General features: G+C 35.6%; 1 protein-coding gene across 13 annotated transcripts in view; it reads left to right on the forward strand.

Annotated features, from left to right (window-relative positions):
* LOC140144513 (muscleblind-like protein 1) overlaps positions 1 to 25,418 on the forward strand; it is a 480,574-nt gene that overhangs the window by 137,344 nt on the left and 317,812 nt on the right. For all 13 annotated transcript variants that reach the window (XM_072166327.1, XM_072166329.1, XM_072166324.1 and 10 more), the window contains exon 4: positions 4,975 to 5,037. The gene's annotated coding sequence lies outside the window, so the exon portion shown is untranslated. The remainder of the gene's footprint in view (positions 1 to 4,974; positions 5,038 to 25,418) is intronic.

Consider the following 25,418-nt stretch of genomic DNA (forward strand, 5'->3'; position numbering starts at 1 on the left):
TTCGCCTAATAGCGGTCGTGGGCTCGTTAAAGCCTAATAGGGTAAATTTCACATAGAAATAGAGAGTTCCCTCCTTTAAAAACCCTAACAAGAATTAAGTGTCCATGCCCTTGTTTGCTAGTGTGATTTTTACAAGACGGCACCTTAAGTTTGTGTCTTAAATTCCAGCTGTGTCAAGGGAGCCCATATGCACCATTAGGTGAATCTGTACGATATATATTTTTTTATCAAATTAAATCGATTACTTTCAAAAATGGGCATACGGGAATGAAAATCCATTAATTAATCCACAGTACCATCAAGTTTAAATTGATATGGAATTGCACTATTTACACATGTTACTGTTAAAGAAACTCTTGTGGCATAACATATTGCAGAAATTTGTCTTTTGTTCTCTGAATCATGTCAATTGACAATTTTGACCCAATGTGTCAAATTTGACACTATTTAACAATATTGGCATTATTCCTGGTCAAATTTGACGAGAAATCTATCCAGATCTTATTTTACTATGTATGTCAAATTCGGCAAGACCTTTTTACTTTGTAGATACTGAAATACACATTGTCTACAAAGTAAAAAGTGAATATCTGTTCTGTAATATATTTGCACATACTGCATTTTTACAGATGAACTGTTGATCTTCAGGTCAATAACCTGATGCAAGGAGAGACAGGTGAAGATGTCATATCATCAAGGCAAAAGCTCTCCATTATCTAGTCCATGATAAGCATCTATGTCAGTACAGTCAATGCAACCTATTTATTATTGTTGGTACTCAGATCACAGACCCTAGAAAAAAGACTTTCTAGGGTCTGTGCTCAGATGAATTCACTGAGATGTCATACATGCTCATAGACAGGGACATAATTCTTTAATGCCAATATGTTTGTACATTACTAAACTGACCTTTGAATGTAATGGGTACCTCATATTCCAAAACTTCAGTTCAAATGTGATTGTTTAATTGACGGTGGGGAACTTTGCCAATGGAAATCAGACCAATATGTGTGGAACTACATGAAGTCAAATGATAACCTGGATTTGCCTTTGACCATTAGACAGGTATTAACTTTGTCCCTCAAATTAAGGGCGATTGTATACCAACCGGATCAGGGGATGGGGGAGTTACCTGGCTCAGAATACGTGGACAGAATTGACCAAAATATGTGATGTGCACCAATCATCCCCATTTTGGCTTGTTTTGGCATCAACCTGTCAAATTTTCATGCGCTTTAATCATGAATTTGTTCTGATAAAGTCACTTTGGTAGTAATTCGATGGAATGATTTTAACTTGTGGTATACCTAAAATGACTTGCTTTGTTAGTTTGAGATTTAAGAATTAGCTCTAAAAAAGTCCTGAATTTGTCCTGTTGGTCAATAAAAATCAGCTGATGTTTTTTTAACCTAGAATTCCTCAATATTATTATTAAAAATACAGAAAAAAGGTAAGAAATCACCCTAATTGACCTGATATGAAAGTACATCATGTCACCCTGTTCATATAATGTAATATAAACACCCAACAAGACAGACAAAAACAAAGAACGTTCTTCAAAAGTAGCAGAATTTGATACTATGTCTACTCGTTACGGTCATCAGAATGTCAGAATGGAGATGAAATTGTGCGAAATTTGAGCCGGTTAAACAAGTGGTTGTATGCGAAGACAAACATGAAGTCAATAATATCTTATGTCTGACTTGAATCGTTAAATGTCATATGACCATGTCCATAACACTCAAGCTTGGTGGTCAAAATGTGAAAATGTTCGTTGCTTAATAAAGGACATTTACGTCCATAGCCACGATTTATTGAGGTATTCCAGTTGAAAGCCATACACCCCCATATAAAAGACCTTATTCTCCCACCGTGTAGATTTCAAATGGAGTCACCCATTCAGGTAACCCTGAAATTCACACTACCTGTGTGGAAGATTTTAAGTCCATGTCTTCCACAGGAGGTGGATGGATTTCAACTGGAATAGCACATGTCCGTAGCCAATATTATTTTATTGACAGTGGGTTTGCTGGATTTCCGAAGTATTTTTTTCTTTTTCAGGGAAATTTGTTTGCATAATTATGGACTTTAATCCCCCCTCCTACTCACTTGTTGGGTCTTTTTGAACATAATGGCTTTAAAGTTTTAAAATGACATGTTAAGGACTTGTTTTGGCTCAGAAAATGCTAGATTTGGGTGCTTTAGACGTAAAAGCATATTTTGTTTTCAGTGGTAGGTTGAAGTAAACATATTAAGGAATCAAAAATAATAAAAACTGAAAAACAAAATCTGCAAGGTTTTTCACCCCCTTTCCCAACTTTGACGTGCAGTATCTCGAAAATGGCTGAGTGCGACTTATGTCGGGTTTCGTCAGAGCGGGTCACATAATATATTAACTTAAAAGTGGACTTTTAGATAGATATAGGTGGGTGTGTTGCACCTGGCTACGCATGAACTAGTTGAAGGATGATGGTAATTATCTGCCTGCCCCAATTGCCATAGAAACTATATTGAATTATTCATTACAATACATTATTATCATATAAAATATTTAGTTTGTTCAAAAATGAAGATGGTAGGTTTATAGCTAATATGATTGACCTGTTACTTGCCAAGTAAAAAAAAATATTTGGTTTCTCATCCTAACTTTTTTCAAAAAGGAGGATGAGGGCACTTTTTTTTTTTGTCTTTTCCAAAACAACAGTTTTTTTCTGCTAAGACAATAGATCTAGTGTTTTTTTGCAAGACTTTCCATATGTGACCGTACAGCACGAATGAGCCGTAAATGTCCTCAATTGTATTCTGAGTTACAGTGTAAAATGGGCATGAAGGTCGTATTCATAGGTACCTCAATTTGGTTCTACGTGTACCTCATTTAATGAGATACACGTAGCACCAAATTGAAATACCTATGAATATGACCTTCATGCCCATTTTACACTGTAACTCAGAATACAATTGAGGACATTTACGGCTCATTCAGGTTGCACGGTCACATATGTGCCCTGCCATATGTTTTTACATGTTCATTATAAACAAACTAGCTGCAAATGAGCTTAGAAAGGGTACTGACAGCGAAAATCAATCAAAATTGTGTCTTTTATTGTTTTTGTAAACAAAAAACTTTTTGATACAGCAAAAAAAAAAACATCCAGGCGGGGACAAGAAACTAATTTTTTTACTTGGCCTTACATACAAACATTGGTTTTGCCCCAGCATGTATTTAGTGATTTTTGACAGTTTTGAAATGAATCAAACAGTAAGTGCACTTTAATTCAATCTTTTCAATATAAACATTGTATGCTTAAAGGATTTATGCTGCTAAAAACCTAGTCAAAATTGAAATTTCAGTGATGGATGAGACGATTTTGCTGCAAATAATGGTAATATAAGACAAAATTGAACACAAATCGTACACCATTTTGAATTGTATCTTTACATGGACTATTCCATTTAAAATCCACTCTCCCCCTGTGGAAGATTTTGGAAATATCTTCCACAGGGGGAGTATGAATTTCAAATGGAATAAATGTATTAGGCAGCTTTATTTGAATTTCATACACCCTCTGTAAAAGATTCAACCTGAATCTTTCACTGAGGGAGGGCAAGTTTCAAATGGAGCTGCCTAATGTGTTCATTCCATTTGAAATTCATACTCCACCTGTGGAAGATATTTCCAAAATCTTCCACAGGGGGAGTATGCATTTTAGATGGAATAGCCCAACTGCCTCACCCAACATGTTACTCTTTATGCTGGTTATCATCGAATTTGTACGCTACGGAATTAACATAATCTTGAATACCGTGTCTGCGAAGATAACATGTGTTTGACGGCAGGTGAACGGACGGACAGACAGACTTATATTTGCTTTTCCTCCAGTGACTGTCATCCATCAAGATTATGGCAATGCACAAATCCTAAGACTCACTACAGAGTGTTTCAAAAAAAGGGGAAGAATGAATGAGGGAGAAAAATCCTAGCGTTATCACTTTATTTGTTTGAAGAAAATGAAAAGTCAAACTCTGTTTCAGAAAGACAGTTGATGCTTAACTTAATATTGTGGGAATATATACAAATCCTAAGGCTACAAAGTGTGTAAAACAATCGTAAAATGGATAATATATTTTCAATAGACATTTAACAACAAATATAAATGAATCTTCAGTCAAGAAATAGTCTATTTGTTAGTAGATAACGATTATTTGAAATAGATTGAATAACGAATAGGACATTGAACAAATATTCCATGTCAACTATTTGGGGTATATTTTTATATTAAATCAATGGTTTACTCTCACATTGAAGAAGAAATATAAACAAAACCATCAGTTACATGCATGAGAATTTACTCAATGTTGAGTAATTTTTTACTCATTTGTTGATCGAGTTGTGACCTATATGAGCTCAATGTTGAGTAATTTTTTACTCAACTGTTAAGCTGTAACCTTTTTACTCAGTGTTGAGTAAAATATTTTTTACAGTGCAATGATATCTGACATTCCTAAGCGAAGATATTGAGTTCGTAAGGTATTATAAAATTAAATTGGAAATTAAGATATCGGCCTTTAAAAATGTTATTGACAATGTTGAGAGTAGGAATTAAAAAATGTCTCAAAAAATACAAGATGCCAGTTATATTCCGGTCTGAAACTATCAGACAATATTTAAAACATTTTAATGTTTATTAAAATGCCATCACAAATTTGCAATACCATCACAAATTTGCAACAAACCCAAATTGTCAAAAAATCACCCCGGGCAGATTTTTTGCTATTCCTCCATTTATGATCCTGCCAAAAAGTGTCTGCTTTTGATATATCATGACACAAATGTCTCTTTTAAAACTCCATAAATGAACATGTTAAAAACCACACAACTGTGATGGTAAGCTTGTCAATGATGCTATTAACGGAGTTGTCGTTTCTCATTTACAATGTTAATTTTCTTTTTCGTGTGTTTTTTATCCTTTGCAGGTTAACTCTAAGCTTGGACAAGACAACTCTGATGGGACCATTGTCAGTTACCACGGTAATCAGGTAAAACCCGTTCCCATGGTAATCTCGCTTGTTGTTTCTTGACAATCATGATGTTCCTCTCTCACTCAGACTTTTTCTTCTTAAGAGCTATTTGATTTACCAATGGATTTAGCTACATGGCAGAATTAGTGGGATGATTTGCACGTATCCCATAGTGCATTGTTGTAAGGCATATAACCTTTAGATAGATTTACAGACTTAATAGTGTAAGATGAGGAAGGATGAGATGAATTGTGGGATTGGGTATGATTGCTAGGTTAGCTTAGGGTGATTAGCCTGGATTTATTGGAAAATTATTATAATGTATCCCTGTAAGATCAAAAAATGCAAATTTTTTTGGTTTCTACATGGTGTACGAACTCTTATATAGCACTTGCATGCAAATGTCTGTTGTAACAAGCTAGCTCAGTGGCAAAAGTTGTTTTCCAATGCAGCAAACAAAACTTTGTCGCAAAGTGTTTGTCGCAAAAACACTTTGTGACAAAATTTGCCCCAAAAAATGTAGAGAAGATAAACATGCCTTGATCAAAGCTCTAAACGTCTTAGTTGCGGACTGCAAACTCATGGTCTGTTGCTACGGAAAAAATGCACGCAAAAACGTCCCCCTACGTACTCAAAATTATAGTGAGCAGTTTGCACAATCCTAGTTATTCCTCGCAATGCATTTTGGGATACCTACCCCAGTTCCTCATTACCACAATAAAAACCTTTACAAAGTTGTGCTTCTGCCCCGTGGTCTCACTCCGAGCAAGAGTAGGCAATGGTAGAAGCTAGCAAATAAGCTATTTTGGTTTGAATTGATTTACCGCTTACTTGGTGGTGGTGTATTCGAAATGAGGGATTTAAATCCCCTCGGATCGTCTCTACTGATTAGCCAGGTACACGGAGCACAATGTCTGCTATGTGACAAAGCGACATTGGGCTATTCCATTTAAAATCCACACTGCCCCTGTGGAAGATTTAGCCAAAGTATTCCACAGAGGGAGTAAGAGTATCAAATAGAATAGCAATTGGGTATCTTCCATTTGAAATACTCACTCCAGTTGTGGAAGATATAGGTAAAGCAATATAATACAGGGGGAGTATGGGTTTCAAAATGATTAACTCTGACCAATTACATTTGAAAAACATTCTCCCCCTGTGGAAGATATTTCCAAAATCTTTCACAGGGGTAGTGTGGATTTCAATCGGAATAGCCCAATGTCTGCTATGTGACAACGAGACACATTACGTATGATAACCTATTAATGTTTACCAATACATCCTCACGTAAGCTTGATGCGCACCATTGCGTCGTGCTACACATTATCATTTTCAATGTAATTACGATGAGTGAAAGAAATATAGATTGAGCTCATTTCACGACATGCTCGCTGCTTAGATTATATTTCGGGCACATTTCCTGATATCAGTACCGTGAATTGGGTTTTGGTACAAATATGTAAATTGTGACGATGTAATTTTTCCATTAAACGTGCAAATTGATGTCGCTGACCTGGTACAGGTCTCCTTATTTGAGAAAATACGTTCTGATTATTTGTATACAGTTTTCAGATCAAGCATGCAAATATACTTCTGTTTTACAGAAATTTAGCACAACAGCCTGGGTTTTTAGGTTGCCCACAGTATTATGCATACAGAAGAGGATTTCGTATGCCACACATATGAATTATTCAATTTTGATTGCATTTCTAGAATTTTGAATGTTTTATGGAATGACAGAACTATGAATTGGTACAATTTCATCAATTTCTTGATACGACTTGCTCGTCATTCAGTTGCAAGTTTTGTAATGCTTCTAAAAGGTCAAGTAGTGTTCAAAATTTCAAAATAGATAAAAGTGTTAAACAAAATAGTTTTTGCAGCAATTATTGGGAGAAAAATATCTGACTGATTTAGCTACTTGTTTTAGCTGATTTGATGTTCTGGGGATTTAGAACAAATGTGACCGTACACCACAAATGAGCTGTAAAGTCGGCCCCTCCAAGCAAACACAAAACGTTTTCGACATCATTCGCAAAAGGTTATAAAAGGTTGTCAGAAAATGTTTAAATGTCAGGTTATATAAAGGGTATATTAAGGGTATAAAACGTTTTCATAACATTAAAAAACATTTGTTGATAATCTACTGCCCAGCAAAGACAAATGTTTTACAGAAAACGTTTAAATGTCGTGTTATATAAAGGGTATAAAACGTTTTAATAACATTCCAAAAACATTTTTGAAAACTTGATACAAAACATTCTAAACAGAATGTTATTTTGGGGTTGAAAAAATATTTTGCAGACATGTTTCCCCAAAATATTTGCAATAACGTTTTAAAAACGTTTTCATTACCTTTATATAACCCGACATTTAAATGTTATTAAAACGTTTTGAAAAAAATATTTTAAGAACATTTCTGTGCTTGCTGGGTGCAAACATTTTAACATAATGTTATTGAAGTGTTGACAAAATATTTGGCAAAAATGTTTGCAAAAATAGTTTATACAATAACAATTCGAAAACATTTTAAAAATATTGTTGCAGTGTGTTTTCATATAAAACGTTTTAAAACGTTTTCATGACCTTTATATAACCTGACATTTTAATGTTATTAAAACGCGTTTTACCTAAACCAAAACCCAAAATATAACTTATTTAAAACGTTTTTAAAAGCGTTTTTGTGTTTGCTAGGCTGGTCTTTTTTTTATTTCGTGTTTAGAAAATATATATCATAAGCTTGTTTGATACTTTTCCAGACCTTGTCACAATACCACAATAATTAAGCCATTGAATGACCAATTGATGCGTTTCACACTGTTAGGTAGTTGACCCACTTTTCTGCTAATTCAATACCTTTATTTTCTTTCATTTCATTGACAATGACCTATTTTCATATGTTATGGCTGTTCCAAATTTTTCTACCAGCATGCAATATACACCCTGGTTATACCCACTGGCCCTGTACAAACCAATATGCCTGATTTTGTCTGTTATTATTGAAGTCCAACAAGTTTTGAGGCTCGGCAGACGACAACCCAATACTCCTGTATAATTTCCTGTCTGCAAATTTCCTTATGTCGGTATAAAAATAGCATCATTTCTAAAGCTTCAGTTCACAACCTACATTTATTATCATTACTGAGGTTTAATTTCAGGGGATGAGTTTCTGTACCTCACAACGCAATAATCAATGATAAGTTCAGAGTAAGGTATGATCTACAGAACTGTGTACATTAGTGATGAGTATGATGAATCCAAGAGTCACTTGAGTCTATCCATATCAGTTTTCTTAACTGATAGAAATTTTGTGATTAATGTCTTCACAATTTGGCAATTTTCGAAACCCTTTCATTCTTTTCAATTTGAATTCTCTGCCAATTTAAACATCAAAATCTTATCCTTTATGAATATACAATTTAGCATGCACAATTATGCATTAACTTAACTACTCGCAAATACGTACAAAATATATGCGACAAATTATGGAAATTTTACATATAGCTGTCATACGCCAGGAAGTTAAAATAATAATAATAAAAACGAGCTTCACGGCTGATGAAAAAACAGAATCACTTCTATCGGATCACATTACATTATTCCTTTTCCTATTCACCAACTCTCTCTAACAAGTGCCTATAATATCACCAATATAATTTGGAGGGTTTTAAGGCAAGAAGACGCTTTCTGCAATAGCTGCTTTATATGCAATGTGTATTCTGCTTATATTGTACATCTAAAAATCTTACACACGGCAGCTATTGCAGAAAGCGTCTTCTTGACTTAAACCCCCAATATTTCTTACCTACTTCTGTTTGATTTATCCACAAGGCAAAACACAAGTACAGGTTATGTACTTTTTTTTTTCTCCTTTAGACATTATGATAACAAACTTTGATGTAAACTAGAAGGGGGTATTTTGTAATTCAGCATGTTTGCTATGATCATAATCCGTGCCACAACTTTTGCATCGCCATAAGTGCAAATAATGGCCGAGATTTTATTCACTTCTGCACCGATCATGCCAATATACTGCATTGCATGAAAGTTTTGTGAATCTTGCCAGGGTTTTATAATTTTAATTTTGAATAAAATAAACCCCAATTTTGGCCACATCCAGCCGTCCCCTTATATTTGTCTACATTTTTAGGCCAGAGCTGGATTAGATTTGTCCAAATTTCTGGTTTCAAAACTGATTTCTTTTTTAGTCACACATTTTCATGCTACAAAGAAACAAAATCCACGGTGATTTGGAAATATTTGGCCAAGTTGCCCAAACGAAAATAAAGTGGACCAAGTTGCCGAAATAACAATTAAGTGGACCAAGTTACCAAAATGACAATTAAGTGCACCAAGTTGGTAAAATGACAAAGTGGATCAAATTGCGGAAATGACAATAAAGTGGACCAAGTTGCCGAAATGACAATAGAGTGGACCAAGTGAACGAAATGACGACAAAGTGGACCAAGTTGCCGAAATGACGATAAAGTGGACCACGGTTGCGAAATTAAAATAAAGTGGAACAAGTTGCCGAAATGACGATAAAGTGGACCAAGTTGCCGAAATGACATTAAAGTGGACCAAGTTGCCGAAATAACAATAAAGTGGACCAAGTTGCCGAAATGACAATAAAGTGGACCACCCAGCAAACACAAAACCTTTTCGACATCAATCGCAAAAGGTCATAAAAGGTTGTTAGAAAACGTTTAAATGTCGGATTATATAAAGGGTATATTAAGAGTATAAAACGTTTTCATAACCTCAAAAAACATTTTTTGATAATCTACTGCTCAGGAAACAAAAATGTTTTACAGAAAAGCGTTTAAATGTTGGGTTATATAAAGGGTATAAAAACGTTTTAATAACATTCCAAAAACATTCTTGAAAACTTGATACAAAACATTCTAAACAGAATGTTATTTTGGGGTTGAAAAATATTTTTAAATATATTTGCCCAAAATATTTTCAATAACGTTTTAAAAACGTTTTCATGACCTTTATATAACCCGACATTTAAATGTTATTAAAAGGTTTTGAAAAAAACATTTTAAGAACATTTCTGTGTTTGCTGAGTTAAAATATTTTAACATAATGTTATTTAAGTATTGACACAATATTTGGCAAGAATGTTTGCAAAAATAGTTTACAATAACATTTTTTGAAAACATTTAAAAATATTGTTGTAGTGTGTTTTCATACAAAACGTTTTAAAACGTTATCATGACCTTTATATATAACCCGACATTTTAATGTTATTAAAACGTTTTTACCTAAACCAAAAGTCAAAATATAACTTATTTAAAACGTTTTTAAAACGTTTTTGTGTTTGCTGGGCAAGTTGCCAAAATGACAATAAAGTGGACCAAGTTGCCAAAATGACAATAAAGTGGACCAAGTTGCCGAAATGACATTAAAGTGGACCAAGTTGCCGAAATGACAATAAAGTAGACCAAGTTGCCGAAATAACAATAAAGTGGACCAAGTTGCCGAAATGATGATAAAGTGGACCAAGTTGCCGAAATGATGATAAAGTGGACCAAGTTGCCGAAATGACAGTACAGGGACCAAGTTGTCGAAATGACAATAAAGTGGACCAAGTTGCCAAAGTGACAATAAAGTGGACCAAGTTGCCGAAATAAAAATAAAGTGGACCAAGTTGCCGAAATGACAATGAAGTGGACCAAGTTGCCGAAATGACAATAAAGTGGACCAAGTTGCTGAAATGACAATAAACTGGACCAAGTTGCCGAAATGACAATCATTAATAATAAATAAGGGGGCCAATGGTGGATCATAAGGGATTTGTCAAGTTAGTTCAGTCCACCTGCCTAAAGTGGGCAAGAGCAAGTGATTTCATAGTAATTTATCTTTAAAACACCAATGCCTGAAGCATTAGATTTACATTTATTAACAACTATGCAAATCTCTGCATAAATCCCATAAAATTATACCTTCAAACTTTATCTGATGACATTTGACCCCCCTTATAACAGCAATCTGAAATGTGTTCATGTTGATGCTAAGCATAATGTCGAATTATTTGGCATCCTGCTCCCTCCGATCATCCTCTGAAAAATTACTCAAAACTCCTCAGGTTAACCTTAAATCAGCCGGTGAACACTCAGAAATACCACGATTGGAATAAGGAATAGTTACTGAGAGGATGTGTAGTGTCCCTTATGAAAATGCCGAGCACATTTTGAGCTTGTATACGAGCTTGTTATGAGCTTGTTATATATGCTCGTTCAGAGCTTGTTACGATCAAGAAAAAGCTCGTAATGATCAAGAAAAAGCTCGTATTTGAAACAGAACGAGCTTATTTTTGAAACATTACGAGCTTGCATTTTGATGAGCTTGCAAATTACAAGCTCGATATTGGAACTGATGAGCTTATTTTGGAACAAAACGAGCTTGCACCCCAAGCGAGCTGAAACAAGCTCGCAGTTTCATTACGAGCTAATATATGCTCACAAATACGAGCTTGTAAATTACAAGCTCAATTTTGAAACAAAACGAGCTTATTTTTGAAACATATCGAGCTTGCAACATTTGTGAGCTGGAAACAAGCTCACAACAGCAATTTCTATCGAGCTTACACAAGCTTATAAATGTAAGCTCACAAGCTAACTTGTTAACGAGCTTGTAACAAATGCAAGCTTGTTTCAAGCTCAATTGAGCTCCATATCACAAGCCAATATTCGTAATTTCTCGATTGTTGTCTTTTCCAAAAGCACATTCTGGCTAATATGCAGGTCAGCTGATGGGCATCCTGTTGTCAGGTCAAAGGGCTTCATGTGGTCCTACACCTGTAGGTATATTATGATGTTTAAAAAAAAAAAAAATTGTGATTGACTATTGTAGTTGCAACAATAACAAGGTAAACAAACATCTGTATAAAGTTAAAGAACATTTAATTTAAAGAACATTTAAAAGGTACATCGAAATACAAAAAAGAGTAGGTGCAATATGCAACCTTTCAGTGCATCACCTACATGACTGATGTACATTTCCAGTTATTGAAATGTTTTTATGATAAAACTTAATAAATGCTTATTTTGCACTAAACTAAACCTATACCTACATTGTGTTTTTAGTTGATATATTCTTATGTGCAGTGACAGATAAAGCTACAGTATCTCAAGCTAGTTTGGGTGTGTAAATCCCGGGTGTAAATGCACTGGGTGTGAAAATTTAAGATATTTGTGTACAAAGTATAGGCCATGTGGGCAAAATCTGGGTGTGTATTTACAAATTTGAGTGTGTAAAACACACTCCCCTACAACTGGCTGCCTCACGCCTTGCATCCAACGACCGACCTCGTTGAATTCACAGTTATGCCCGTACTGATACATGACCAAAGGTGCCAAGGGCTGATTTAATTCGGCAGTTTTCTTGCGACTTCGTAATTTCAATTTAGCAAAAAACCCTTAACATACACCTTACTTTTTACATATTTAGGCAATCGTGTGATTCTTAAATGTCTCGTTAACCATTCCTTTTAAAAATACTCTACACACACCTGTAAATTGGTTGAATTTGCGTGACAAATGCTCTTCAAAATAGTCACATACATACGTCGCACGGATTCCATAAACTTCCTATGCAAATCGTTTAAGGCTTTGCGCATGCGTGGAGGTTAACTTGTCGGCTCGTTCTAAAACTAAGATCTTTCAACATAATATATTTGGTTAGTAATCTTTTATAATGTACAATTGTTGTTTTAAATATTTTTTTTAGCATTTAAATATATTTTTATGTCAAAAATTGTGGCAGTTTTTGTTTATTGTAAATATTTTTTTCAGCTGTAAAAAGATTTGTGACAATGCCAAATTGAAAATCCAAGATGTCAGCGCCCAGTACTGTTGAAAATATTTTGAGCCAATTCAGGTTTGTATATATTGTAAACTCACATTTTCAGGGAAGGTAATGAAATGATGAGTGTTTAAGTAAGAGCTCCTGTACTGGAGCTTGTGTCAATTTGAGAATGAATGCACCATTCATTAATTTAAAGACAGCTGATGTCGAACTTCAAGTAAGCTTAAGCCTTAAAATTGAATTGTGATTGATCATGTGATAAACAACAACTTTTTTTTCTTTAAATGTTTTGTTGCATTTTTAGATAAACAACAACTTGTTGAATTTGAAATGATGCTTAGTACAGGAACCCCGGTCCGGCACTCCGTGCAGCGCATCCACAGATATATAGATATTCATGCTAGTCGGTGAAAAAACACCTTTTTTAGCGATTTCATGAATTATTTGCCCTTCGACAATACCCTTATTTCGCTAAAAATGTTAATACATATATTGGAATTAAAAATGTAAAAAGTGATGTGATGACAGCTATGTCTATATGAATCATTCAAAGGAGAAATTGTCACTATCAAGTACAACATTTATGAGCTTACACTTTTACAAGCTCACAAATTATCATAGTAGAAATTTTACAAAAGTACAAAATTTACGAGCTTGTATGCGGTCATGCGAGCTCACATCAAATTTGCAAGCTCACAACATGTTTTAGAAATATGAAGTACAAAATTAATGAGCTTGTATGTGCTCATGAGAGCTCGCGCCAAATTTTTGAGCTTACAAATTTAATAGAAATTTTACTTAAAAATGTACAAGCTTGTGTGAGCTCACATGTAAAGTTTATGAGCTCATGTGTGCTCGTGCAAGCTCACATATAAGAAACGAGCATTTTGAGCTCGTAAGGTTTGTGTGGGCAAGATCGCAATTGACTACTTGTGCTCGTAATTTGTTTGTATTGTGAGCTCGTGTTCGTAAATATGAGCTCGACCTTTCGACCTACGAGCTTGAAGGAGCTCAATGTTGCTTACACAAGCAAAATCAATCACATCTGAGCTCAAAATAAGCTCACTCGAGCTCGAAACAAGCTTATTCGAGCTTGTTTTTATGATTACATTTTCGTAAGGGGTATGCAAGAGTTACTCCAAACTTTTTAAATGTGTGCAAAAAGCTGAAATCTACAAAAGAGTCATAAAGAATTCTTTTCCTGTGACAGGAGGAGGCTAAAATGTTCTTGATGGCAAAAATGTCCAATCTAACTAAACATGTTTCTCACAACATCATGGAAGGGACAATCACCCAGTCTGTCCTTCCGCAATGCTATATGTCTGTACAAGTTATTTCTCAATGAAAGAACATACAATATGGAACACTGATGATGGGACAATCACCCCCTCCGTCCTTCCCTACTGCCACCCTCTGTCAATGAAAGAACATAATCAAATGGGACACTCACCTCATGCGGAAATGAAGTCTGGGAACATAGAAGTAGTGCCTTTTTGAAAAACATTCACTAAGATCCAACACATTCTCATCTATTAGTGCAGAGTTCTTTAACCCCAATACAGTTGTACATTCATTAAATGACCTTTGAAAATTTGGGTACAAAAACTCATACTCTACAACTTGAGGTCAAATTTTGCACTTTGATCGTTTAATTGAGGTTATTGAACTATGCCATTAGGATGAGGCCATTGTGGTTCATAGTGATTGGTCTTTTATAGGGTTGAACCACAGAAGCTGAAGGGAGTATCCCATCATGCATTGCAGTGTGTCTGCATGCTCCATTAAAAATAAGTAAGAGCCGCTTAAATATTGAGAGCTATGGATAGCTATCAACGCTATTATCGACCATGTGTGCAACTTGGCAAAATTCAGAAATACTAAGGTACAATTGGGATAAGGAATAGCTACTTGGCAAGCTTACTATACAAGATAACATGAGAATATCGGCATTTTGGAACATCTTGCTTGAAAAAAGCGGTTGGTCGTTTATTTGTGGGAGCGACTATTTGAGGAAATACGGTATGCGCTGCTTTATAGAAACCCTGGCATGATGGGATGGCGTGTCTCCCTGTTCTGGGCAGTTAGTGTAAAAACAAAATGGTGGAAAATAGCCATTGGGTGAGTTGGGCAAAATGGTCCAAAAATTGGGACACTTTCACATTCACATTTCTTTTCAAAACGTTGGTCTTCCAAATAATTGTCACAATTTTACAGAATCCTTTTAAAGCAAATTTGTATATGAATTGGAAGATTATTTGTTTCTTTGAAATGTATATAAGCTATATAATTTATTTACAAAGTGTTTAATTAAACAAAGACTAAATTCAGTAGTATTTTCCCCCTTTCCCCCCTCTTATACTTTCATGACTAAAAATATCGATGAATCATCATTTTTAATAACTACTTGTTAGTACTTAGACTGTCTTCAATGGTTATTGAAATTTAATTGTTAATTTTCTTCAAATTTCCCCTTTTGCAAATAACCTCTTATCATATCATATCAATTTGGTAACTGGTGTTTAATATGCATTTGAATAAGATAAGACTAAGAGAGTGCTTATTGGTGAGAACTGTAAGGGGAACCTAGAAATGTGAGTTGTATATATATTTGGCTCCAAGGACCACAATGGACTATTCCATTCAAAATCCACACTACCCCTGTGGTAGATTTTGGTAATATTTTCTACAGGGGAGTATGAATTCTGTGGAAGATTCAGGTTGAATCTTTCTTAGAGGTGTGTGAAATTCAATTGGAACTGCAAAATTGTTCATTGCATCTGAAATTCATACTCCCCCTGTGGAAGATATTTGCAAAATCTTCAACAGGGGTAGGGAGGATTTTAAATGGAATAGCCCAATTGTTGGTTGCCATCAGAGATGTCCTACAGATGATGTATAGAGTATTTTGTTTGGCTCAAAGGCAGACATCTTGAATATTGTGGGATTTTCACCTTTCTTTGTCATGTCCTTTTGAAACAGATTTTGTATTGACTGGCGAAGTGCACGTTAGAATATGACCATTGCTAGGTCAACTGGTTCACGCTTTCTTTGTTACGAACCACTGATGGAAATGATCACAACACAAAGCCTATGGTGTATGAGCCTAGGCTTGAACCAGTAGCCAAATGTTCACTATGGCAGCGAATAGTGAATGTGACTAGAATGTGTTCATTGGAGGGAGCTGAGAAGAGCCTAACATAAAATTCTGCCTCCAAGTAAAAACACATTAAGTATCAGCAGGGCAAGTTATTGTAATAGTTGAAATTTTGAGGTTGTAATTTTATAAATTCAGATTTTGATTTTCATGGTCATAATATTGTGCATGGAAAATGAATTGAAATTAGTTATACAAGCCTGCTACTGGTTTAGTTGTTCTGGGAAAATTTCGAAATTTTCGTGTGAAAAAAAACTTGGAAGTTTTGTTTGACAATACGTCAATCACATTGTTATGATAGCTCATAGAATCTAATCATGAGATTATTATCACAGCCTACTATCAACTGGGATTTCCTCCTCGTCACACGGATGCTTTGTAGTCTGTCTCCTTATGCGCCATCAAAACTTGCCTCACAAAATGTTCATCTTCATTGCTGGCTGAGTAAAGTGGTTTGTGTCTTCCCTTCATACTGTGCACAAAGGCAAAATTAACAGCTTTGCTAGTACTAGGATTCAGTTTTGGAAAAAAAAGTGAGTCCTGGTTCACCTGAATTTAGCTGGAACCAGGGCTCAATTTGGTTTTGAACCAGGTCTTTTTTTTCATGATTTTGGGAAAATTATAAAATTTTCCTAAAAGTACTATCTAGAAACACCACTGGCAAAATTCAAGATGGCCGTCTTCATCACAATTGAGAAATGTACACCCAAATCTGAAAAGAAGGCAAGGTACTGCTCCTATTCAAAGTTTTGCTGCTTTGGAATAGGGCATCATGGGATTGTATCAATTCCTCCTCTGAGATCTCTGCTGTGAGATAAACAAGATGATTATAACCAAGCCAATGGTGATGAGACTTTGAGTGAGCTCTATCTTGCACTGAAATCATCTTATATGGTTGCAGAATTCTGCCAAAACTTGTCACATCTACGGCATCAGACAATGTCGTTTGGGACAAGGTGATTGACCTAGAAAGTAAGATGAGAAATTAGCGCTTGTCATCAGTTTATTGCACAGATTTTGAGTGATTCGAGGTTATGAGATTTAAGCTAAGGTTATACTCCATCGCTGAGCGACTAGCAATTGGTATTTGTCCTATCAAGTAGAGCGCTGTTCCAAATGCAACAAAAAACGAGCTACCTCATTGGCTAGAAACCAATCGCTTGTCGCTCAGCAATAGACTAAAAATTCAGCTTAACAGTTATTAAGGTTAATAATGTGTGTTGTTAAGTTTCTTGTTAGGCTGAGGATGATGGTTATGATGCCAATGATGATGTTTGGATGATGATGATGTTTGATGATGATGATGGGATGATTACAATGATGATGGGGATGATAATGGTATGATAATGATGTTCAATAATGAAGATGATGATAACGACAATAAATGATGATTTTGTATGATGATGTTGATGATGATGATGATGATGATGATGATGATGATGATGACGATGATGATGATGAGGAGGATGATGAGGATGAGGATGATGACAATGAGATGATGACAATGATGATGCAGATGGTAATGGTATGATAATGATGTTCAGTAATAAAGATAATGATGACAAAATGATATGATATGATGACGATGATGACAATGATGTTCGATGAAGAAGCTGATATTTGATGTCAATGAATGATGATATAGTATGATGATGATGGTAATGATGATAATGATAAAGATGATAATGATGATGATAACAATGATGATGGAGATAATGTTATATATTTTAAAATGATGTTCAATAATGAAGATGATGACGATAATGATGACAAAATGATATTGTATGATGATGCTTGATGATGATGATGTCGACAGTGAGATGCTTACAAAGAAGATGATGGAGATGATGATATGGTATGGTGATGATGATGATGATGTGAGTGTTTGATGATGATGATAATGGCAACAATGATGATGAAGATGATGATGTTCGGATGATGATGATGATGATGATGCAATGACAATGAAGATGGTGATGTTCAGATGATGCTCTTACGATGATGATGTTCAGATGGTGGTGATGATTATGATGACGATGCAATGACAATGATGATGTTCAAATGATGTTAAGATGATGATGTTCAGATGGTGATGATGATAATGATGATTTTAATGATGATGATGCTATTAGCAGATTTTGCTCTTTTTAGAACGTTGCCACTTATGTTCGATTCAAAGAAATCTGAATTTTGATATCAAATCACAGAATGTCCCTGTACCAGAGGCCTAAAACAACAGAACCGCAATGTGAGTGACCTGATATGACTGACAGTGATACTGAAAAACAACTGCATCTCTGAAGCCCTTTGTTAAACACGGAGAAGCAGATTTCTTTATCATTTTTGGAAAATTCAAAGGTCTTGATGACGTCAGCCGGAAATATCAGTGACTTTTAATTCAGGTTGTCATAATATCGGAAATGTCAAGTTTATGTAGATGATTGTTTTAAAAGTATATCAATTAGTTTTCCAATTATCATTTCTTGTATGTTTTGCATGGACTAACGCTTCTGTAAGTGAGAGCTTATTTATAAACTCGTTATAACACAGGTCGTATATATTGGTGATTGGTACTAATTGCGTTAACACAAATATTAACCACAATTTTACAAAATGAATCCACTGTGCATGCATGCATGCATCCCACCTGATGCGATGATGCAATATAGGTTATCCACTTCACTCATGTGTGACATCTAACAAAAGGCGCTGATTCCCGTAGTATTCCTCATTCAAGCCAATTCAGTGCACGACCTCGGAGTTACCTGCATGACTTTGGCGGGCTATTTTGAAATAGTCATGGTTGCACATGCAGGTACTTCTTTTGAAAGTCCTAAACAAGGTATAGCAGTCGCTGATAGGATATGCAACTTATAGAACATGGATAACCTCTATTGGCCTAAGTCATATATATGCACGGTTTTGTGGGCTGGGTCAGCAAAAGTTGGAATCAGATTATTTTGATGATATGCCCCAATGTGTGAAAAAAATCGCTGTACCCTCTTACTCTCATAGATTATGTATTCGACCATAGCACGGTTCGACCATATGCAAAGAGAGCCTCGATCTGGCAACATATATGAATGGGAATTGAACCAGTCATATAACATTGTGTAAAATTGCGTAATTCTTCCATTCATGTTTATCGCCAGTTTGGGGCTCTCCTTGCATGTGGCAGAACTGTGCAATGGCGCAAATTTAATAAGATCTTTCATATAATAGATCTTTCAAATAATACAGCATCATACATATTGTGCTTGTGAGAAATATGAATATTTACAATTTGCATGGGTTTTATTTTTTGCCAAAAAAATGCATTTTCAGCTAAATTAATTAAAAGAAAGGAACAAGTAGAGAAATGACAACCTGTTACCCAAATAGAATGATTGATCTCATCAAATATACTTTCACTTGCATTTGCTTACAATGGTTTTCACCTCAGACAGAACTCTACACATAAATTATGTTACATTATCATGTCTGCAAATCCAGGTATATATCAACTTCATCAATGTAAAAGTGGTATTTTAGCATGATTCATGTTTTGTCCTAAAACAAGTTCAATCAATTCTTGCTGTATTTTAATTGTACTAATTTTGAGTATTCTACATGGCTTACACAATGAAGAAATCTTTTCACATGTATTTAATGGAATAATTATGGTATATCCTGTACACAAGTATAACCCTAACTCTAAACCTAACCCTAACCTTAACCCTAACCCCACCCTAACCTTAACCCTAACCCTAACTCTAACCCTAAAAAATAGGGTGCGCCGGGTAAACCAGAATTGTATTGAAAACACAGGGTGCGCAGGGTAAACCAAACTTGTACCCATTTAATTATATGCTAGCTTTGCAGTTAGTCAAGAGCAAAAATTGTGAAAATTAACATTGCACAAAATTGTTTAATTTTACAGTAGTTACAAAACAAACCTAGCTTTGTTTAAATCCAAGACAAATGACAATGACAAATATAATCGTAACTCTCAAAGCGCGCTCTGTGATTTATTGTTTTTTCAAACACTTCAACTAGAGTGCTTACAAAACAACTAAAAAAAGTAAAGTAAAATTATGCATAGCGTAGACATCTTTGCTCCGTCGAAAATAACGAGAAAAATGGATTCTGCTGAATCATATCTAAGAGAGTAGGTATCAGTTTATCGTACAGCATTTATATCTCATATTACGGTGATAAGAAATATCGTGATGTCATGATTATTTCAAATCTTTCATTTCGGTTCTCGATGATTTGCATCTATATTTGCTCTCGACTAAATCGAGAGATAAGTAGTTGAAGGTATTACCGTCTAGATGTAACAGTGATAGAATATCAAGTGCTTTATTTTTTCCTACAAGTGTTGGATTTCTGTTGCCATAATTATTTAATTGATTCTCTCGCTCTATATTTCCATCTCTCTCTCTCTATCTATCTTGCTTCTTTTGCTCTCCTCTCTCGCTCTCTATCTCCTCTTTCTGGGCTCTCTCCCAGGCCCGTAGATTTATTTGGGGTGGGGTTGAGACTAAAATTATGATTTTTTAAAATGAATTTTGTCCTTCATAAAGGACTGATTTCAATGTGTTTACTAAGAAAGTAGACCTTTTGTGAATTTTTTCCATCAAAAAAAGGGCAGATTTTCCCTGTTTTTAGAAAAAAAGTGGACTTTTTATTTGGATTGGCATTTTGGGGCTGCGTTTCCCCCTGTACCTTCTGGCAGTCTGTTCCTCTCTGTTCCTTTTTCTCTCTAACTTTGTCTTCCGTTCTCCTCCCCCCTCTGTCTGTATGTCTCTCTATCACACTCTGTTTCTCCCTCTGTTTGTCTAACCCTTTCCTGTATCTCTGTCTGTCTGTCTGTCTGTCTCTGTGTGTGTGTGTCTGTCTCACTCTCATATCCCTCTTCTCTCTTTCTGTCTGTCTGTCTTTTCCTCCCTCTCTGTGCCTTCTGCCTGCATATCTCTCTATAATCCCCCCTGAGTCTCTTTCTGTATATCTATCTCACTCTCTCCCGTATCCCACGTCTGTCTGTCTCCCTGTATCTCTTTTTGTCCCTCCATCTCCCTTTCTCTCTCTCTTAGCTTCTAATTCTCCATCTTCACATCTCCATATTACCAACCACAAATTGACCTCACAGAGCCTTCTAGCAGAAAATGTGCGGCTTAATGCGTGCTTACCAATCCATCATTTATTAGCAATTTAATGAAATGGTAGTCAAAATGTAGAAAACTGTAGTTTCAATTTCCATGTTTTTTCTTTTAATCAGTCTATTTTTATTCATATAATTACAAATTTTTAGAATCGTCTCAATGCATGCAGTCTAGCTGAAAAATATATTATTCAAAATCCGTCAATCAGAGAGAATAAAGTCCCTAGACTTGTTTGTAATTTGCTCGCGATGCAGTGAACTGTGTCTGCGCTATAGGTGTGTGATCGCTGTGGGAATTCTACCTTTATGCACTATGCATATAACACGCTAAATTTAAAGCCCTTTTCCGAAAGAAAGCCGACTCAATCAGAAACAGTAGCTACCGACCGGGCAGGACGAGACGACCGACTCAATGTATTGTAATACACGTCAGGTGTGTTTTTTGATGGATGTATAGCTGCCTTGTGATGAAGTGGTAAGGTTGTGATGATAATGTTTTTGTGGGGAGGGGTAAGGTGGTAGTATGAATGACCTAAATTGATGTATTGTAATGCACATGAGGTGTGTTTTGATGGATGCATAGCTGCCTTGTGATGAAGTGGTAAGGTTGTGATGATAATGTTTTTGTGGGGAGGGGTAAGGTGGTAGCATTGATGAACCAGATTAATGTATTGTTAATATTATACACATCAGGTGTGTTAGTTGGGTGTATGGCTGCCGTATGATGGATTGGTAAGGTTATAATGATATATTTTCGTTGGGAGGGGTAAGGTGGTAGCATGGATGAATGAACCAAATTGATATATTATTATACACATACACACCAGGTGAATGCGATGGATGTATAGCTGCCTTGTGATGAAGTGGTAAGGTTATGATGATATGTTTTTGTGAGGAGGGGTAATGCAGCATGGATGACCCAAATCATGTGTGTTTTTTGGTGCATGTATAGCTGCCTTTTGATGAAGTGGTAAGATTATGATGATAATGATTTTGTTAAGAAGGGGTAAGTTGGTTGTATGGATGACCCAAATTGATGTATTGTACACATTATGTGTGTTAGACTGATGTATAGCTAACAGAGTGGTAAAGTGGGGGAGGGGGAAATGGGCTCAGAGAATGACCAAGTCACACACTTATTGGATAATATATAGCCTCTCAAGGAAACCTGATTCAATTTTCACGTAGACAGTGTATAGCTGCCTTTTTGACATAGTGGTAATGTTGTAATGCTAATGTATGGAAGAATGGGAACATGGCCAGAGGAAAGGAGAGGTTGGGCAGAAGTGATAATGTGTGCTAGAAGGATGCAGTGGTTCTATGCCATACCAATATTTTTGTGGTGAGGGGAGAAGGGGTTGCACAAATGCAAATAACATCTGCCATTCTGCCCCAATGCTAATCTAATCCCAACAAACACAAAAATGTTTTTAAAATGTTATAAACTTTCAAAATTGCATGTTTTTAGCCTTTATTTCCAAAAATTGGCCAAACATTAAATTTGACTTTTATTGCCAGGATATGTTTCATTTGGCAAAAAAATTTAATCCAAAAAAAGTAGTGCTGTATTTTTCTGAAATCAAAAGTAAGATATTATTTAAACATAATTTAAACATACATTACAATAAGTCTGTTGTACATGTGACATTCTCCAAGACCTTATTGAATGCAACAAAAGGAAGCTCTCCTCTCAAGTAAGGATGCGGTAACATGACCAATGCTGCTTGGGATGGGATTGGACCATTCCAGTTGAAATCCATACACCCCCTATGGAAGACATGCCTTAATCTCACACACAGGGAGTGTGAATTTCAAATGGGTTTACCTAAATGTGTGGCTCCATTTTAAAACCAATGAAGCTCCCCCAACAAGCAAGGATGTGATTTCATTGCAGATACTGCTTTTTGAGATGAGAATACAATTATTACATAACCACCCTGCTTAAAGTAAAATGTCTGTATCTACAAGTACATAACAAAGAGGATACAGACCTTCAAGGTACGGTAATTTTCAAATCAGTCTGCTCTCCCAAAGTAAAAGGCTGTATATGACGTTAATTAACAGCTCAGATACTGTGTTTTTACTCGGGAGGGCACCAATATGGCGGGTACATTATTAGTTTGACTCATGTGAACAGGCAGCATAAAAACCCCATGACAGGGCTGTTAGCAATCTATTTCAAGAAAACACTGGCTTCTTGAAGCAGGTAAAAGATTCTTATCACTGCTTACAAAAAAGCTGTTTTGAACAATAGCTGCTTTATAGCATAACCGACACTGTTACAACTATTATTACACGTCGCAAAGCTCTTTACATTGTTTAATCGAGTACAGCAAGTATTTCAATTGTGCAAGTAGAAGTAGCAGCGCAAAATGTATCATACAATCATGAAGTTTGGTTAAGCGTAATGCATATACTATATAAATACGGTAATAATCCCAACGTGGCAGCTATTTCTGATACGGCAGTTTTCATCAATTCACCTGGCGAGATGAAGCGAGGCAGGTGAGACATGAACTCTCTCGGAGTGTCTTGTCTATTGCCCTAGGATGCATTTTATTTTATGTACAGAGCTGCGTTGGAAACTTGACCGCAGTTACGATGATGCAAGGTTGCCAGATGCGTTATCTTCATCAAGATATTACAATGTGAACATATCAGACACTTGTGTTGTTGAGATTTTCCTTATTTTTTCTTTTCGTCTTGTAACGTTTCTTTCGTCTTATTTCCAGATGATTATCTGTGTTGAATTCGGTAGACACATTTGCTGTCAAGTTTTTCCCTTCTTATTTTGTATAGGTCTATTTACCACAAATGTAGTAATACTAGTACTGTAAGTATAGGGATCTGGTGTCCATTCCGTATGGTTTTTTTTCTCACCACCAGATTTAGGTACAGGGTAATAAAAATGGGAAAACAAAAAAAAAATGTTCGCTTATTATCTAGTTTTCCAACAATTCAAATTGAAATCCACACTACCCCTGTGGAAGATTTTGGAAATATCTTTCACAGGGGGAGTATGTTTGTCAAATGTAATTGGTCAGGGTTCATCATTTTAAAACCCATACTCCCCTGTATGGCTTTACCTATATCTTCCACAACTGGAGTGAGTATTTCAAATGGAAGTTACCCAATTGCCTATTCTATTCAAAACTCACACTCCCTCTGTGAAAGACTTTAGCAAAATCTTTCACATGGGGAGTGTGAATTTGAAATGTAACAGCTCAATTTGACCTTTTCTAATCTGTCTATTCACTGTTTTGATATTTGTTTAAAAAGCTCAGAATAAAATAGCAGATGCGAATGCCCCAGACGCTCTAATTTGAGACAACTTAATACGCTGCTATTTTGCTTTCATAGGCTATTTTTGGTGCTTAAAATAACAAAAACAAGATAAGAAAAGAAAAATGTGATGTCAACTTTGTTCATCTTTTTTTTCCTAGTACTTGTAGCATTTGATTGATCTTTGAGAAGAGGTGCTGTTTCCTGTTTTTGTCTCAAGTCGGCAGTTGAAATATAAATTATGGACAAGTGCTTTTGTTATAATTATGCACTTAGAACTTGCTACCGACTAGATGAATCATTAGTAAAAGCTTGTCTCGTTTTGGTTCACATAAAGTGCTACTCAGGTTTTTGTCTGGATCCATGTGTCAGGCATTGTGTGTAGATGGGATGTGTGTTTTGGGGCAGGTGATGGTGTGTGTTTCATGTTTAAAATGTCTTAAAGGAGTATTTCGTGATCATCCTAGCATCCTCTTTTTATGACATTTTTCAGTAGATATCCACGAAAAAAGCTTATTTCCAAAATTTCAGTTCATTCCGATTTTGCGTTTGCAAGTTATGCATGATTATGTGTATTGCACTGCTCCATAGACATTGTGTTGTAATTTTGTTCTGGTGCACCAGAACGAAATTCAAATTTCAAGATATCTTTGCTAAACGAATTAATCTGCAAGAAATTTTTTGTACATAAACATTATGTAGCCAGAGTTTTCCAGTGATATGAAAATCTCAACTTTTTTTTAGAAAAGTGGGGGGGGGGGTGATGCTGTGGATCACGAAATGCCCTTTTAAAGAAATCTATACATGCTTGCATTTTGGTAAGCTGCATATAGAGGTGTGTTTGTTTTCACCGACAAATGTGGACTTTGAGTCCACACTTATATATATATGTAGTGTAAAACCACACATTGCAAACTGTGGACGTCCATGGTCTTAAGACGTGGCAGAGGGAGCTATACAGCATAACTTTGCATATGGGGTAGAGTCCTCTATTGTAGGTGTAAT

Source organism: Amphiura filiformis, unplaced genomic scaffold (genome assembly GCF_039555335.1).
Source record: "Amphiura filiformis unplaced genomic scaffold, Afil_fr2py scaffold_60, whole genome shotgun sequence".
Classification (NCBI taxonomy): Eukaryota; Metazoa; Echinodermata; class Ophiuroidea; order Amphilepidida; family Amphiuridae; genus Amphiura; species Amphiura filiformis.